Source organism: Arachis ipaensis, chromosome B9, assembly GCF_059453495.1.
Source record: "Arachis ipaensis isolate K30076 ecotype BB chromosome B9, ASM5945349v1, whole genome shotgun sequence".
Lineage (NCBI taxonomy): Eukaryota > Viridiplantae > Streptophyta > Magnoliopsida > Fabales > Fabaceae > Arachis > Arachis ipaensis.
Window position 1 is genome coordinate 152524026 of NC_142444.1, and position 17320 is coordinate 152541345.

Here is a 17320-nt window from a genome sequence, read left to right on the forward strand (position 1 = left end):
CATTATTCATGTTTACAGACAGTGCTGGAGGACCTGCAATCATAAACATTCCAAGGATGATCACTACTGAAGAACTTTCTTCTATCATTCCGTTGGAATGGATTACTGATTATGAGAAAGCTTTCCCAAAAGAACAGGTTGATGTTCATACTACAGCACCTCCAACTATTACTCATAATAGTGATGGTACGGTGACGACTGTTTTCCAGAAACCTGGAATGACCAAACAAATTTCACTGCGAAGATCATCCTTCAGAAGGATCAATATGATCTCTCCTATTCAGGTGCAAACAACTCATGATCAAAATGATCCACCAGTGCATTTCTATGAGAATGGAAAACCTGTTTACGTCTCTCACATAAATGGCCACTTCATTTGGGATGTTGATCCCTCTATGTGCGATTCTGACTGTGACTGTGCTGATCAATGGAGTGACACTGATGATGAAGATTATGCTAGAAGACGGAAGAACAAGAAAAAGAAGAAGAAGTTGTTACAAGCCCCATGCTCCTTTAAAAGACCTGAGCCTCCTGATGATGCTGAATCAGCTCCAATGCTCAGAAAGAAACCAATGCTCAAGAGGACGAAACTGTCTCGGAAAAGCTTCGCAGATTATCCTTTTCAGCCAGTCGATACAATCCCATGTATCGCCACCCTCAGATCTTATGAGGAAGAATTCCCACCTTTAGTGACCCAAACTGATGAAAAAAAAAATCACAAGGAGACCTTATGTGATACCTCAAGGAATCACTCCACATGGACATCAAGCAACAACTCCTCAAGAAGAAGTGCTCAATTGGCATACAGATAATGCAGTCAGCCAAAATAAAGTACTGCTCCGGATAGATCATACTCTTGATACCCTTGTAGAAAAGACTGAGGGTCTCTCAGTACAATTAAATTCTGTGGCAGAACAAGTAGCTGAACTCAGGGATCGACTCTCTGCACAAGCTTTTCAACTTGATCAAGAACTCAAAGCCTACATTGACAATCACTACTTTGGCCCAGAATTCCAGAAAAAGAACAGAGAACTAGATCAAGTCAAGGCTCAACTTAGACAAATTGAGATGGACAAAAGCAAAGCAACTGTACCCCAGACACTGTCCATAGACCCATTATCCATGTATGCCAAACCATATCCCTCATATTCACCTATCTTACTTTCTTCCACATATTCACCACCAGAAACCCCAGATTATGACTCCATCTTCAAATCCACCTACCATTTGGCCAGGCAAGCAAACACTAAAAGATCTATTTCTCCTCAAGGACGGCATCATTCGTCCTTGCCTAGGCCACAACAACCTCAGCCATCCCTCCAATCTAGACCTCATCCTCCTTGGAAACCAGGAAACTTTTTTAGAGACGAGACATCTTCCAATGTCCCTATGAAAGATAAGGGCATCAAAGAAGGGTCGCCTGCTCCAGGACGATCAATTTATACCCTTACTCTGGATACTCAATCACCCAGTGAAGAGATTACTGAAGAATTAGAAGATGAGACTATTGAGACCAGTGAACAAGAAGATGAGGAGTCTGAAGGAGATTATGAAGCAGATCTTTCAGCAATAGCCATGGTCAACCCTGTAGAAGAAGAGGAGGAAGAGATAACTTCTGAAAGGGATGAACCAGAAACTTCAGCTAATCAAGATCATATAAGCCCAATTGAAGTTAAAACTCCCAACAAATGGTTCACTTTTGATGATATCCCACCAGCAAGGTACAGAGAAAGGTTGAATGAATTTAGTGCTTGGATTCAGACCAACATGGCCAACCCAAATCTCACAAGCAGACAAGTCCTTGCAGATTTCATAAATCGGATGACTGGCAATCTCCGAGAATGGGCAACTAACCTTTCTGAGTATGAAAGACTCCAGCTCATCAATGGTACCTCTTCACAGTTTCTAGGGATAATACATCAAGAATTTCTAGGAGATATTGCAATTATCCAAAAAAGAAATTCTCAAGAATATTTTGAGATGAAGTGCTGTTCACTCAACAGAAAGGACTTGGAGAAACACTACAAGAAGATGGCTGCTAAATATTATCCTCTTGGAGGAAATAATAATCCGCCACTCAAACAAGTCTTTATAGCATCCTTGCCAGATGAGCTTCAGCCAGAAATACAGCGAATGATGATGACTCTTCGCAAAGAAGTGGCCACCACAACCATTGGAGAAATATACCAATTAGCACTGGCCGCCTTAGACAAGTTGTGCGAACAACAACAAATGTTCAAACAACTTAACAAAAACTCAGGCAAACTCAAAGGAGCATGCAGGAAATCCCATCTGAAAATTAAGTGTAAAGAGTCAAGTATGTGTGAATGCAAGCCAAAGAAAAAGACGCATTGGCGATCACCAACCAAGACATTTCATCAGAAAGCATTCAGAAGGAGAAGAAGCAAGCAAAAGTATCGTTACTTCAAAAGAAGGAAACCCCATACCAAGTCGAACAAATGCTTCATTTGTGGAAAACAAGGACACTTTGCTAACTCATGTCCTCACAAGACAAAAAAGGAAATAAAAATGCTCCAGTCTTTAATGGATGCTGCCTCTATTGGTGATGAGGAAGATCTAGAGTCAGTACTTGAGGAACAAAGAAGCAAAGATGATGAAACTGAATATGTTTTCCAGGACTCTGACTCAGAAGAGAATAGTTCAGAAGAAGACCTCCCGCCAAAAAGGTCTATCTTTACTATATCATCCATTGCTTCCATCACCACAAGAATTCCTAAAGGATCTAGTATGCCTGAAGAAGAACTTGGATACCTTGGATCTTTAGGAGTAAAACAGATTGATGGTACTCCTCAACCTCATTTCGATTTAAAGGTCAAGACATCTGTCTATGATAAGCCAATAAAGGCCGTTGCACTAATGGACACCGGATCTTGTGCTACTGTCCTGAAACCACATGTCTTACCTAAAGAAATGTGGGCACCTTTTTCCAAGAAATTTGCAGCAGCTAACAGTGAGGTCTTCACCATTAATCTCATCTCCAAAAAACCAATTGGATTGGAGATATTTGCAGGCCAGACCACTTGGCTCAGAGTACTGGGAAGTTATCTCCCAGATAAAGATGTTTTGTTCGGGTTTGATGCTTTCTTCCGAACTCATGGGCTACATATCAAACCCACTGGTTTGAGTTATAAAGGGCAGTTTTTGCCTTTTACAGGGATACAAAGTATCCTCGAAATTCAAGAAGCTCCAGAAGAATATAAGGAGATCCAACAGTTACTCCTCAGTGCTTGCTGTGATAGTCATGATCAATTCAACCACCCTGCTCCTTTATGAAAAACTCCAGAATTTTATGTTCAACTCCCCTTCAAAAAGAATGAAGACATCAACCCTACAAAGGCCACGCATTCAAGGATGAACCCTGAAGATCTTAAGTTGGCAAGAGCTGAATGTGCAGCCCTTCTTGTTCAAGGACTCATTGAACCAACCAACTCCAACTGGGCATGTCAAGCATTCTATGTTGAAAAAAGAACCGAGCAAAATAGAGGAAAAAAGAGGCTTGTCATTGATTATAAGCCACTTAATGTCTTCTTACAAGACGACAAGTTTCCTCTACCAAGAATCTCAGTTATTACACAGAGATTAAGTGGAGCAAAGATATTCAGCAAGTTTGACTTAAAAGCTGGATTTTGGCAAATTGGGCTCCATCCTGAGGATAGGTACAAAACAGCATTCTGCATACCTGAAGCCCAATACCAGTGGACGGTAATGCCATTTGGACTCAAAGTAGCCCCATCTCTTTTTCAAAAGGCAATGACCAAAATCTTTGAGCCCATATTACACTCCACGCTCATCTACATTGATGATATCTTACTGTTCTCAAAAGACAGTGAAGCCCACAAAGCACTCCTGGCCCAATTTACTCAAATCATCAAAGATCAAGGTATCATGCTATCTTCAAAAAAGAGTTCTATTGCTAGGACAAAAATTGAATTCCTTGGGATGGTTTTCGAGAATGGATTTTTCCAACCAGGAGAACATATTGCCAAAGAGTTGCTCAACTTCCCAGATGAGAACATGACAGTCAAACAAGTCCAACAATTCTTGGGAATCGTCAACTACATCAGAGACTTTATCCCAGATGTGACTAAACACACCAGCCAGCTGTCAAAGCTCTTGAAAAAGAAGCCCCCACCATGGGGACCAGAGCAAACCACAGCTGTCAAAACCCTGAAGAAGATAGCACAAGACCCCCCTCCTTTAAAGATTTCCAGCACAGGAAAAAGAATATTACAGACGGATGCTAGTGATGAATTTTGGGGAGCTGTGCTACTTGAAGAGATTGATGGGACGAGACACTACTGTGCGCATGCTAGCGGAAAGTTCAAAGAATCTGAAAGACACTACCATGCCACTTACAAAGAGATTCTTGCTGTCAAAAGAGGGATAGAAAAATTCAATTTTCACCTCAGTTCTTATCATTTCACTGTGGAAATGGATAACACCTCTTTCCCATCAATGCTGGAAATCAAGAAAAAAATCCTGCCAGACTCTCAATTGCTGAGATGGAAGGACTGGTTCTCTCGCTATAAATTCGAGGTAAGGCACATCAAAGGACACCAAAACACACTTGCAGATTTCCTATCCAGGCCAACCAAAGAACCACCCCCCAAACCAGTAGAATCACTCCCTAAACCAATCCATTACATTTGCACCATGAGCACCTACAACCCTTCATACACCATTCTATTTCCTGAATTTCCACTTCACAATAACCCATACAGAAGAAAAATTGGTCCTTTTCCTTTCAAAGCAAGACCCCAGACAGTGTTTCAAATAGTCTGTCTAGCCAGGCAAACTTTGTTCTACTGGTTACACCAGCTTCTTACCATAACCCAAATACATCCAAATCCGAAGTACTTTGACGTGGACACCCCTTTTTGCACTATACCAAATTACCAATAATCCAAGGACCTATACCAGAGGAAATGATGTGGTATATCTGGGCTCTGTCTTCTCTATATCCATGTGCTATCATAATACCACTCTTCCCTGTATATCATATCCTGTGTAACCGCACTGAAGCCCAGTCTCATCTAGTTCGGTTATTTGCTATGTATGCACCACTTGGGGCATAGAGAGGAATGTTATATAACATGATCGAGCAGCACCAATTATGGGATAAACCCTCCAAGACAAAGCAGAAATTATGTTATTTTGTCACCCTACAGAGAGATTATTTTACTGGATGTAAGGCACATACTGTGAATGCACATACCATGAACAAGGTTGATATTGTTGGATATTCTACCATATGGCCCACAGATGAAAAGACAGTCCTAAATGCCTTGGCCAAATACCTTTGTCAACTTTGGCAGCCTGGACTATATGGAGAAAAAGATGTAGTTGAAGGACTTCCATTTCAATCAGATGTTCCACCGATAACTCTCCAAGAATTTCAGTCCAGATTCATAACTTCAGAAATCATCAATCAATTTGGACAATACTCCTTTTATACTCCAAGAGACCAGCCCGGTACGTCCACACAGGTTCCAAGCAGAAATTCTGAAGAAGATCTGAATTCTGAAGATCTAGGTGGAAGAGTGTATGCTTTACCACCAAGCCCAACTATAATTGATGCAGGAATACCCGATGATGCTGAAGGCCCAAAATCAGACCCATAAGGGTATGTGCATCGTTTGCATCATTTGCTTATCCCATAGGGGTCTGATATTATGATAGCACATGGATATAGAGAAGACAGAGCCCAGATATACCACATCATTTCCTCTGGTATAGGTCCTTGGATTATTGGTATAGTGCAAAAAGGGGGTGTCCACGTCAAAGTACTTCGGATTTGGATGTATTTGGGTTATGGTAAGAAGCTGGTGTAACCAGTAGAACAAAGTTTGCCTGGCTAGACAGACTATTTGAAACACTGTCTGGGGTCTTGCTTTGAAAGGAAAAGGACCAATTTTTCTTCTGTATGGGTTATTGTGAAGTGGACAATCAGAAAATGGAATGGTGTATGAAGGGTTGTAGGTGCTCATGGTGCAAATGTAATGGATTGGTTTAGGGAGTGATTCTACTGGTTTGGGGGGTGGTTCTTTGGTTGGCCTGGATAGGAAATCTGCAAGTGTGTTTTGGTGTCCTTTGATGTGCCTTACCTCGAATTTATAGCGAGAGAACCAGTCTTTCCATCTCAGCAATTGAGAGTCTGGCAGGATTTTTTTCTTGATTTCCAGAATTGATGGGAAAGAGGTGTTATCCATTTCCACAGTGAAATGATAAGAACTGAGGTGGAAATTGAATTTTTCTATCCCTCTTTTGACAGCAAGAATCTCTTTGTAAGTGGCATGGTAGTGTCTTTCAGATTCTTTGAACTTTCTTCTAGCATGCGCACAGTAGTGTCTCGTCCCATCAATCTCTTCAAGTAGCACAGCTCCCCAAAATTCATCACTAGCATCCGTCTGTAATATTCTTTTTCCTGTGCTGGAAATCTTTAAAGGAGGGGGGTCCTATGCTATCTTCTTCAGGGTTTTGACAGCTGTGGTTTGCTTTGGTCCCCATGGTGGGGGCTTCTTTTTCAAGAGCTTTGACAGCTGGCTGGTGTGTTTAGTCACATCTGGGATAAAGTCTCTGATGTAGTTGACGATTTCCAAGAATTGTTGGACTTGTTTGACTGTCATGTTCTCATTTGGGAAGTTGAGCAACTCTTTGGCAATATGTTCTCCTGGTTGGAAAAATCCATTCTCGAAAACCATCCCAAGGAATTCAATTTTTGTCCTAGCAATAGAACTCTTTTTTGAAGATATCATGATACCTTGATCTTTGATGATTTGAGTAAATTGGGCCAGGAGTGCTTTGTGGGCTTCACTGTCTTTTGAGAACAGTAAGATATCATCAATGTAGATGAGCGTGGAGTGTAATATGGGCTCAAAGATTTTGGTCATTGCCTTTTGGAAAAGAGATGGGGCTACTTTGAGTCCAAATGGCATTACCGTCCACTGGTATTGGGCTTCAGGTATGCAGAATGCTGTTTTGTACCTATCCTCAGGATGGTGCCCAATTTGCCAAAATCCAGCTTTTAAGTCAAACTTGCTGAATATCTTTGCTCCACTTAATCTCTGTGTAATAACTGAGATTCTTGGTAGAGGAAACTTGTCGTCTTTTAAGAAGACATTAAGTGGCTTATAATCAATGACAAGCCTCTTTTTTCCTCTATTTTACTCGGTTCTTTTTTCAACATAGAATGCTTGACATGCCCAGTTGGAGTTGGTTGGTTCAATGAGTCCTTGAACAAGAAGGGCTGCACATTCAGCTCTTGCCAACTTAAGATCTTCAGGGTTCATCCCTGAATGCGTGGCCTTTGTAGGGTTGATGTCTTCATTCTTTTTGAAGGGGAGTCGAACATAAAATTCTGGAGTTTTCCATAAAGGAGCAGGGTGGTTGAATTGATCATGACTATAACATCAAGCACTGAGGAGTAACTGTTGGATCTCCTTATATTCTTCTGGAGCTTCTTGAATTTCGAGGATACTTTGTATCCCTGTAAAAGGCAAAAACTGCCCTTTGTAACTCAGACCAGTGGGTTTGATATGTAGCCCATGAGTTCGGAAGAAAGCATCAAACCCGAACAAAACATCTTTATCTGGGAGATAACTTCCCAGTACTCTGAGCCAAGTGGTCTGGCCTGCAAATATCTCCAATCCAATTGGTTTTTTGGAGATGAGATTAATGGTGAAGACCTCACTGTTAGCTGCTGCAAATTTCTTGGAAAAAGGTGCCCACATTTCTTTAGGTAAGACATGTGGTTTCAGGACAGTAGCACAAGATCCGGTGTCCATTAGTGCAACGGCCTTTATTGGCTTATCATAGACAGATGTCTTGACCTTTAAATCGAAATGAGGTTGAGGAGTACCATCAATCTGTTTTACTCCTAAAGATCCAAGGTATCCAAGTTCTTCTTCAGGCATACTAGATCCTTTAGGAATTCTTGTGGTGATGGAAGCAATGGATGATATAGTAAAGATAGACCTTTTTGGCGGGAGGTCTTCTTCTGAACTATTCTCTTCTGAGTCAAAGTCCTGGAAAACATATTCAGTTTCATCATCTTTGCTTCTTTGTTCCTCAAGTACTGACTCTAGATCTTCCTCATCACCAATGGAGGCAGCATCCATTAAAGACTGGAGCATTTTTATTTCCTTTTTTGTCTTGTGAGGACATGAGTTAGCAAAGTGTCCTTGTTTTCCACAAATGAAGCATTTGTTCGACTTGGTATGGGGTTTCCTTCTTTTGAAGTAACGATACTTTTGCTTGCTTCTTCTCCTTCTGAATGCTTTCTGATGAAATGTCTTGGTTGGTGATCGCCAATGCGTCTTTTTCTTTGGCTTGCATTCACACATACTTGACTCTTTACACTTAATTTTCAGATGGGATTTCCTGCATGCTCCTTTGAGTTTGCCTGAGTTTTTGTTAAGTTGTTTGAACATTTGTTGTTGTTCGCACAACTTGTCTAAGGCGGCCAGTGCTAATTGGTATATTTCTCCAATGGTTGTGGTGGCCACTTCTTTGCGAAGAGTCATCATCATTCGCTGTATTTCTGGCTGAAGCTCATCTGGCAAGGATGCTATAAAGACTTGTTTGAGTGGCGGATTATTATTTCCTCCAAGAGGATAATATTTAGCAGCCATCTTCTTGTAGTGTTTCTCCAAGTCCTTTCTGTTGAGTGAACAGCACTTCATCTCAAAATATTCTTGAGAATTTCTTTTTTGGATAATTGCAATATCTCCTAGAAATTCTTGATGTATTATCCCTAGAAACTGTGAAGAGGTACCATTGATGAGCTGGAGTCTTTCATACTCAGAAAGGTTAGTTGCCCATTCTCGGAGATTGCCAGTCATCCGATTTATGAAATCTGCAAGGACTTGTCTGCTTGTGAGATTTGGGTTGGCCATGTTGGTCTGAATCCAAGCACTAAATTCATTCAACCTTTCTCTGTACCTTGCTGGTGGGATATCATCAAAAGTGAACCATTTGTTGGGAGTTTTAACTTCAATTGGGCTTATATGATCTTGATTAGCTGAAGTTTCTGGTTCATCCCTTTCAGAAGTTATCTCTTCCTCCTCTTCTTCTACAGGGTTGACCATGGCTATTGCTGAAAGATCTGCTTCATAATCTCCTTCAGACTCCTCATCTTCTTGTTCACTGGTCTCAATAGTCTCATCTTCTAATTCTTCAGTAATCTCTTCACTGGGTGATTGAGTATCCAGAGTAAGGGTATAAATTGATCGTCCTGGAGCAGGCGACCCTTCTTTGATGCCCTTATCTTTCATAGGGACATTGGAAGATGTCTCGTCTCTAAAAAAGTTTCCTGGTTTCCAAGGAGGATGAGGTCTAGATTGGAGGGATGGCTGAGGTTGTTGTGGCCTAGGCAAGGACGAATGATGCCGTCCTTGAGGAGAAATAGATCTTTTAGTGTTTGCTTGCCTGGCCAAATGGTAGGTGGATTTGAAGATGGAGTCATAATCTGGGATTTCTGGTGGTGAATATGTGGAAGAAAGTAAGATAGGTGAATATGAGGGATATGGTTTGGCATACATGGATAATGGGTCTATGGACAGTGTCTGGGGTACAGTTGCTTTGCTTTTGTCCATCTCAATTTGTCTAAGTTGAGCCTTGACTTGATCTAGTTCTCTGTTCTTTTTCTGGAATTCTGGGCCAAAGTAGTGATTGTCAATGTAGGCTTTGAGTTCTTGATCAAGTTGAAAAGCTTGTGCAGAGAGTCGATCCCTGAGTTCAGCTACTTGTTCTGCCACAGAATTTAATTTTACTGAGAGACCCTCAGTCTTTTCTACAAGGGTATCAAGAGTATGATCTATCCGGAGCAGTACTTTATTTTGGCTGACTGCATTATCTGTATGCCAATTGAGCACTTCTTCTTGAGGAGTTGTTGCTTGATGTCCATGTGGAGTGATTCCTTGAGGTATCACATAAGGTTTCCTTGTGATTTTTTTTTTCATCAGTTTGGGTCACTAAAGGTGGGAATTCTTCCTCATAAGATCTGAGGGTGGCGATACATGGGATTGTATCGACTGGCTGAAAAGGATAATCTGCGAAGCTTTTCCGAGACAGTTTCGTCCTCTTGAGCATTGGTTTCTTTCTGAGCATTGGAGCTGATTCAGCATCATCAGGAGGCTCAGGTCTTTTAAAGGAGCATGGGGCTTGTAACAACTTCTTCTTCTTTTTCTTGTTCTTCCGTCTTCTAGCATAATCTTCATCATCAGTGTCACTCCATTGATCAGCACAGTCACAGTCAGAATCGCACATAGAGGGATCAACATCCCAAATGAAGTGGCCATTTATGTGAGAGACGTAAACAGGTTTTCCATTCTCATAGAAATGCACTGGTGGATCATTTTGATCATGAGTTGTTTGCACCTGAACAGGAGAGATCATATTGATCCTTCTGAAGGATGATCTTCGCAGTGAAATTCGTTTGGTCATTCCAGGTTTCTGGAAAACAGTCGTCACCGTACCATCACTATTATGAGTAATAGTTGGAGGTGCTGTAGTATGAACATCAACCTGTTCTTTTGGGAAAGTTTTCTCATAATCAGTAATCCATTCCAACAAAATGATAGAAGAAAGTTCTTCAGTAGTGATCATCCTTGGAATGTTTACGATTGCAGGTCCTCCAGCACTGTCTGTAAACATGAATAATGCCTCTCCAGTGGTGTTTGGGAGATTAAGATCAAGAGCATGATCCTGGATTCTGTAGAGAACTTGGTGATGTAAGGTGGCCTGTTCAGCATTAGAGTCTTGAATTACTCCTACCAATTGTATTTGGATTTTCAACCTTTGACTTATCGTAGGATCTGATAATCTCATGGTGAAATTAGGAGCTATAGTAAGAATGACACTTCCATTTGAGAGTGTTGTTACTAATGCTCCAATCAAGGCATGTTGATATTCTTTGAAAGTAGTATCTAAAAGAGCAACTTTAGCTGTTACCGGAAGAGATCTCCTTCCATGAAGGGTAAGAATGAGCCTGACAGTCCCTAGATGCATATGAGTGTAGCCTTGGTTTTAGTAGTTTTGGATAAGTTCTTGTGGGATTTCTAAGGTTATGTATTGTTCAGCAGTAGTGGCTTTTAAACCACACTGTTGGAGATTAGAGGACTGGATGACTTCTTTGGGAGGAGGAGAAGGGTTTCTATGGATGAGATAGCGAATAGAAGTGAGGGTTGATTTCTTTTGTCTGTGGTAGAAAGAGTAAGGACTTATGAGAGGGTACTCAGTGGTCGGGGTTCGAGAGTCTTCTAGAACATGAGTGAATTCTACCAACTGATCAATCTTATTTCCAAGAATTTTCTTTAAACTGGAGGGTAATCGGTCTATGCTCAGAGGGGTAGAGTGATGTATAGATTGAGAAAAACTTGATGAGTCTGTGAGATTCATGATTATGTTTAGTGATTCTCTCTTACTTGCTTTTACTAGTAATACCTTCTTCTTCTTTTAGTCATTATATACTAGAAGACAAGTATATAATGTACGTGAACGTACTTATTATAAGTTGGTTTTATCTGTAACGAATTCATCACAAGACAAACTCATGAGACTACGTAGTGCGATCAATTTCACAATGAAAATTACATGTGTTAATGGTAACATTGACTAATCACTAATTGGATCTGTATCTTTTCATTTATTCTATAGGTAGTTATTATCATTAGATTAGATAGATGAACCTATTATGGTAATTTTTTGAGTTTGTCAATCAAAATTCATGATCGGATTATTCGGGGAAGACTTTTGTGATGTATTTTTAATTGTTGGGTACATGTATTCCATTATCACAACATCCAAGCATGTATTGTATAATAATGATGAACGTGGATCTTTTAAATTTTAAATTTTTATTTTAGAGGATAAAATAAAATTTTTTATCATTAAATATTTTCTCTTTCATGTTTTTTTAGTTTTACTTATGAAATAAATAGTGATAGAACTATGGGTGGCAATATGTATCCTACCCGCGGGTACTCAACCCGACTCCACTCGCCTGGGTAGGGTTACCAACCCGATCCGCAGCGGGTAGGGTAGGGTGCGAGTAGGGTTTTCGTGCGGGTCGGGTAGGGTGCGGGTTGAGTCTCAACCCTACCCGATCAACCCGCACCCTATATATGTATATGTTATATACTTATATAAAAATATATTTTAAGTGGATATGAACTAAAAACTTCTCACTAAATACAAAAGATCCTTAGTCATTAAAAGAAGATCATTAATTGATAATTTAATAAATTTTTTTTACATAAAAATCAGTTCTATTTTAAATTATCATAAAGTTATATAATAACGTTGCATTTTTTTGTAACCCGCGGGTAGAATTGGGTATCCGCGGGTTAAGAGCGGGTAGGATTAGGTTGAGTTTATATAAAAATCTCAATCCGCGGGTAAGGTTAGGGTTGACTCCAAACCCTACCCTACCCTACCCATTGCCACCCCTAGATAGAACATATTTTACCTTTTAAAGTAAAATTTAAAATTTAAAATTTAAATTCCAAATTCAACAATGATAATGGTATGATTACACTTTATTAATATTATAATAAGAGATTAATTTTGATACAATAATATAATATAAAATATTTTACACAATCGTCTAATCACATTTATTTTTTCGAATGATTATTCACACAGTGAATAAAAAAATAATTCTTTTTACTAGCATAATCATACTTAATTTAATGCACGTATAATTTTATACTAATTATGTATTAAAATTAAATTCTGATAATAAATATCATAAATAAGAACGGAATTGGTTTAGTAAATGTATAACTATTAAAAGACTATACTAGAAAATTTGATTATTTAATAGTTGGTAGGGTAGTTAACATGTGAATTTTGGGGAAACATCAATCAAGGTGTCTGCAAGGTGTGCATATATATAGCACTAGAAGCCACGCAAAACCGCTTTAAAACTTTGAATTGGCTTTTACAGCTAAGCTCTAAATGTAGTACACATTATTTTAATTTATAAGGTCAAATTTGAGATATTCGTACAAAGTCGTTTATGAATTAGTACAATTTTGAGATATTCATAAGGTTACTGAAATTAAATAAGTGCTTACACAATTAATTACGATAACTAATTATTTTTAGTTGAGTCCATATCATTTCCGATCTGTGGCAAGTTGCAATCAAGATTACATTATATTCCTTGGAGAAACTTACTTACTATATTATTGTCAAACTCTTGTACTATATACGTACTTAGCTTATTCAATATGTATGTATATCGAAAATTATTACTATAAACTATAAAGTAAAAAAAAAATTTCAAATATACTGATACACCGGTGTTTTAGTAATTTTTAATTATTAATCTTAATTATATATATTATATATATTTTTTATAATTAAGATCAACAATTAAAAATTATTGAAACACTAGTATACCGATATACTTGAAAATTTTTCTAAAGTAAAATGAGGTATAAATATGTATCTTACTAATGTACGATGTAATAAGGATGCAGTTTTAAAATATTATAAAAAAATATTTTACTAAAATTTATTATGAAAAGTATAATTATTTTATATTTTTTATACATTAAATGTATAAATATATTCAAACATAAAATAGCTAAATCCTATAAATATAATGCAATTTATTATAAGAGTAAGAAATACTATTCTAGTTAAAATTTGGACTCAAGTCCTATAACACAATTCTAATCAATGCTGTTGTCTTCAATTAATTAATCCCTTATGAATTTATCATCAACTATTAATAAATAACTTCTCCCTTTTTATCATCATCATCATCATCATTATGAATAATTTTTGTTTGCTTTAATTGATAACAGGCATCTAATTAAAAATGTTCAAATAACTAATTATATCTAAACAGGAGTATTGGTTTAATTATTTTAATACATGGGCAATGTGAAAGCAAGACAATTGAAGCAAAGATCCCAAGGTAGCAAGGTGAAAAATTAAAAACATATTCTTTTGATGGCTACAGGGCACTAATTAATTAATAATTATACTCGGGGAATCGGAGAAAAAACAATACAAGAGAAAATGAAGATGCATTCTCATTTTTGTTTTATGCTTAGTTAGCTCTATTCATGTTTGAAAAATGGGGCATAAATAATTGAAAAGGATGATAATTAAAGTCTCTAGCTTATTCTTATACCGACACAGAAATAATTCCATGTGGCACTGCAGATTTTACACCTACTCCATCACTGCCACAAGGTGGATCGGACGGCTAATTTGATAACGTTAAGTAGCTATCAGAATTGATGGGAGCTAAAAGAAGTTACAAATTTACCTCTCTAAATTAATAGACTAAGTGCGTTAATTTTAACAAAAATGTTTGGGGCTAAAATTTTAGATTTATAGGTAGGGATGTCAATGGGGCAGGGCGGGGGCGGGGGTGCCTCCCTGCTCCCCATCCCCGCCCTCAGATTTGCTCCCCATTCCCGCCTCATTTTCCGTCGTGGGGGAATATTGTTCCCCATCCCCATTCTCCACGGGACCCCATTTTCCGTGGGGACCCCATTCCCCATGTACATAATAGTTCTAACTAATTATTAATTTCCATATGAATAGAACTACAAGTATCTATCTTATACAAAAACTGCAAGATTTTATACAAAAAAGTCTAAATGATACAATGGTGACTTCTTTCGAAATAACGCAATGGGGACGCAACGACGAGTCAAAGGACAAAGTAGTAGATGAGGTGGGAGACGCGGCAACAGAGAGGAGAATGGACACGACGGCAGAGTTACGAAAAGGAACGCCGCAAAAAGAAATTACGACGCGGTAAGGGTGATGGCACGGTGAGGTGTGACGATGCGGTGAGAAGGGTAACGAGGGGGTGGCTGCAGAGAGGTTGGATGAAGTATGGACTGCCTTAGGAATCTCTGAATTGAAGAAGGGTTATGCAAATAAAGATTAGGAGTTTTGGGTTTTTATATATATGTGTGTGAGAAATGTCTAAAAAACATATATGAGAAATAAACTATTAATGATAATTCAAGGAATTCATAAATTTCGGAGAATAGCGGGGACGGGGCGGGGATTCCCGCTCGGGTCCCCACGCCTGCTTCGGGAGAATTTTGTCCCCCATCCCCATCCCCGCGGAAAAAATTTCCCACAATCGGATTCCCATTCGGGGCAGTCCCCGTAGGAATCCCCGCGTTTCAGAGAATTTTGCCATCCCTATTTATAGGTAGTCATGATTTACTTTTTTTTTTTTTTACATTCATTAATTACTGCTATAATAAATATATAATATTAGATATAATAAATTTATCATTATAAATGTTACATACACAAAATTATAAATTTTAAATTAAATAAGACCATTTTAGTTATTATCTTTTTAATATTATTTTAATTTAATTGGGGTATTTAAGATTTTATAAATTAAAGAATGGAGTGTTAATGGACACTCAATTCACTTTAATAATAGAGTTAAAAAGTAATTTGAATTTATTCTTAATACTTAGGATTTTTTTTTTAAATTTCTATGTAAAATATTAGGAATAAAATTAAAACTTTTTAAAAATAATTTTGATACAAATAAAAAATGTTGAAAATAAAATTGAATGAATTGAAAACATTAGAAATAAAATTAAATATTAAAAATATTTTAAAAAAATATTAAAGACAAACAAAATATACTTTACATAACCTAAAATAAGTGTATTATACAAGTTATAGTTTAAATATGTAACATATAATATAAAGTGCTTGATAATCCAATTGAAGAGTGCCTTAAAATAGAAGTGAATGGGATTGTTATTGCATCCACACCACATATCAAATTAAAAAAAAATGGAAGATGCTCCCATCAAAACCCATAAAACATTCTTATGTGTCGCATTGTTATTGGACGTATTAATGAATAAGTTATTTTTGAATTTCTTAATAAATTAGAATAAAATCGATTTTTTATAACAATAACAATAAACTTAATTGTTATCAAATCCGGTCGAACTGACTAATTTACATAACCCACTAAATCTTTTTTTTAAACAAAAATCAGGGATATATTTATCTTTTTATTAAAAAAATTTAAATATAATCGATCGGATCAAATTGAGTCTAATAATTATAATACGGACAATTAGATTTATTATTGTTGCTATAATAAACCAATTTTATTTTAGTTTATTAAAAAATAAATTATTAACCGATTTAATAAAAATGTTCAATAATATCATAACACATATAAACGTCTAAAAAAAAATATTTTTAGTGTCTTTATCCAAGTGATCTCCAAACAAAAATGCAAGCAGCCAAAGTCAAAGTGGCCAGTGGCCTCCCTTCAAAGGTCCTCGAGTTTCAGATTCAGTTTCGATCTGGTGTTTAGTATTTGGGTTCTTCTGAAGGTTTCCGAGTTTTATATGATTCCAATACTTGATTATTTATTTATTTGATTGTTATTTATACGAAAATATCTTTATATAAAAATAATAATAATAATATTTACATATATTAGGTTAAGTAATTTATTTAAATATACTAAATTATTTAAAAAAAATTAAAAAAATATATATTTAATAATTTAATAAAGTATATCTGTAATAAAGGATTTGGTTGTGTTTTGATGGTGGACTCCACTTTCACTGAATGAATATGTAAAATTGTAACTTTGTAAGGAAATTAAATCTCAATTTGGCTCCTAAAATTTGGTCTAATACTCAAAATGACTTCATAATTTTGTTAGTCCCAATTAGAACCTTTAAATTTGTAATTGTGACTCCAATTTACTCCTGCGATCATCTCCGTCACCGGAATGCTGATCTAGCGCAATTGCATGACATAGTGGACACTACTTAAACGACGGCGCATTGGTTTCGCGCTCAAACCCTTTGGAAACCACGTAGTGTAAGGATTTTCTGGATGTTTTGCAACATATGATCATCCTAATGGAAAGAAAGAGAGTTTTAACCCACAAAGATGATCGCAGGGGCAAGTCAGAGCCACAATTATAAATTTGGGAGTTCTAATTGGAGCCAACGAAATTGTGGGGTCATTCTGAGTATCAGACTAAATTTCAGGAGCCAAATTGAGATTTAACTCCTTTGTAAGATATCTCTCTTTCCTGAATTTATCTCTGTCTTTTAGACTGCATTTTGTTTATAAGAATAAGACACTGAAACAGAAATATAAAAATATAAAATTATATTTACTAGTGATACTAAATTAGTGTATTTTATATTTATTCTAACAAAAATACTGAAACATTAACGAATAACACAATTTATTTTTTATTTGTTATTTTATTATTTTTATTAATTTTTTATAATTATATTTTTTCCTAAATTTTTTG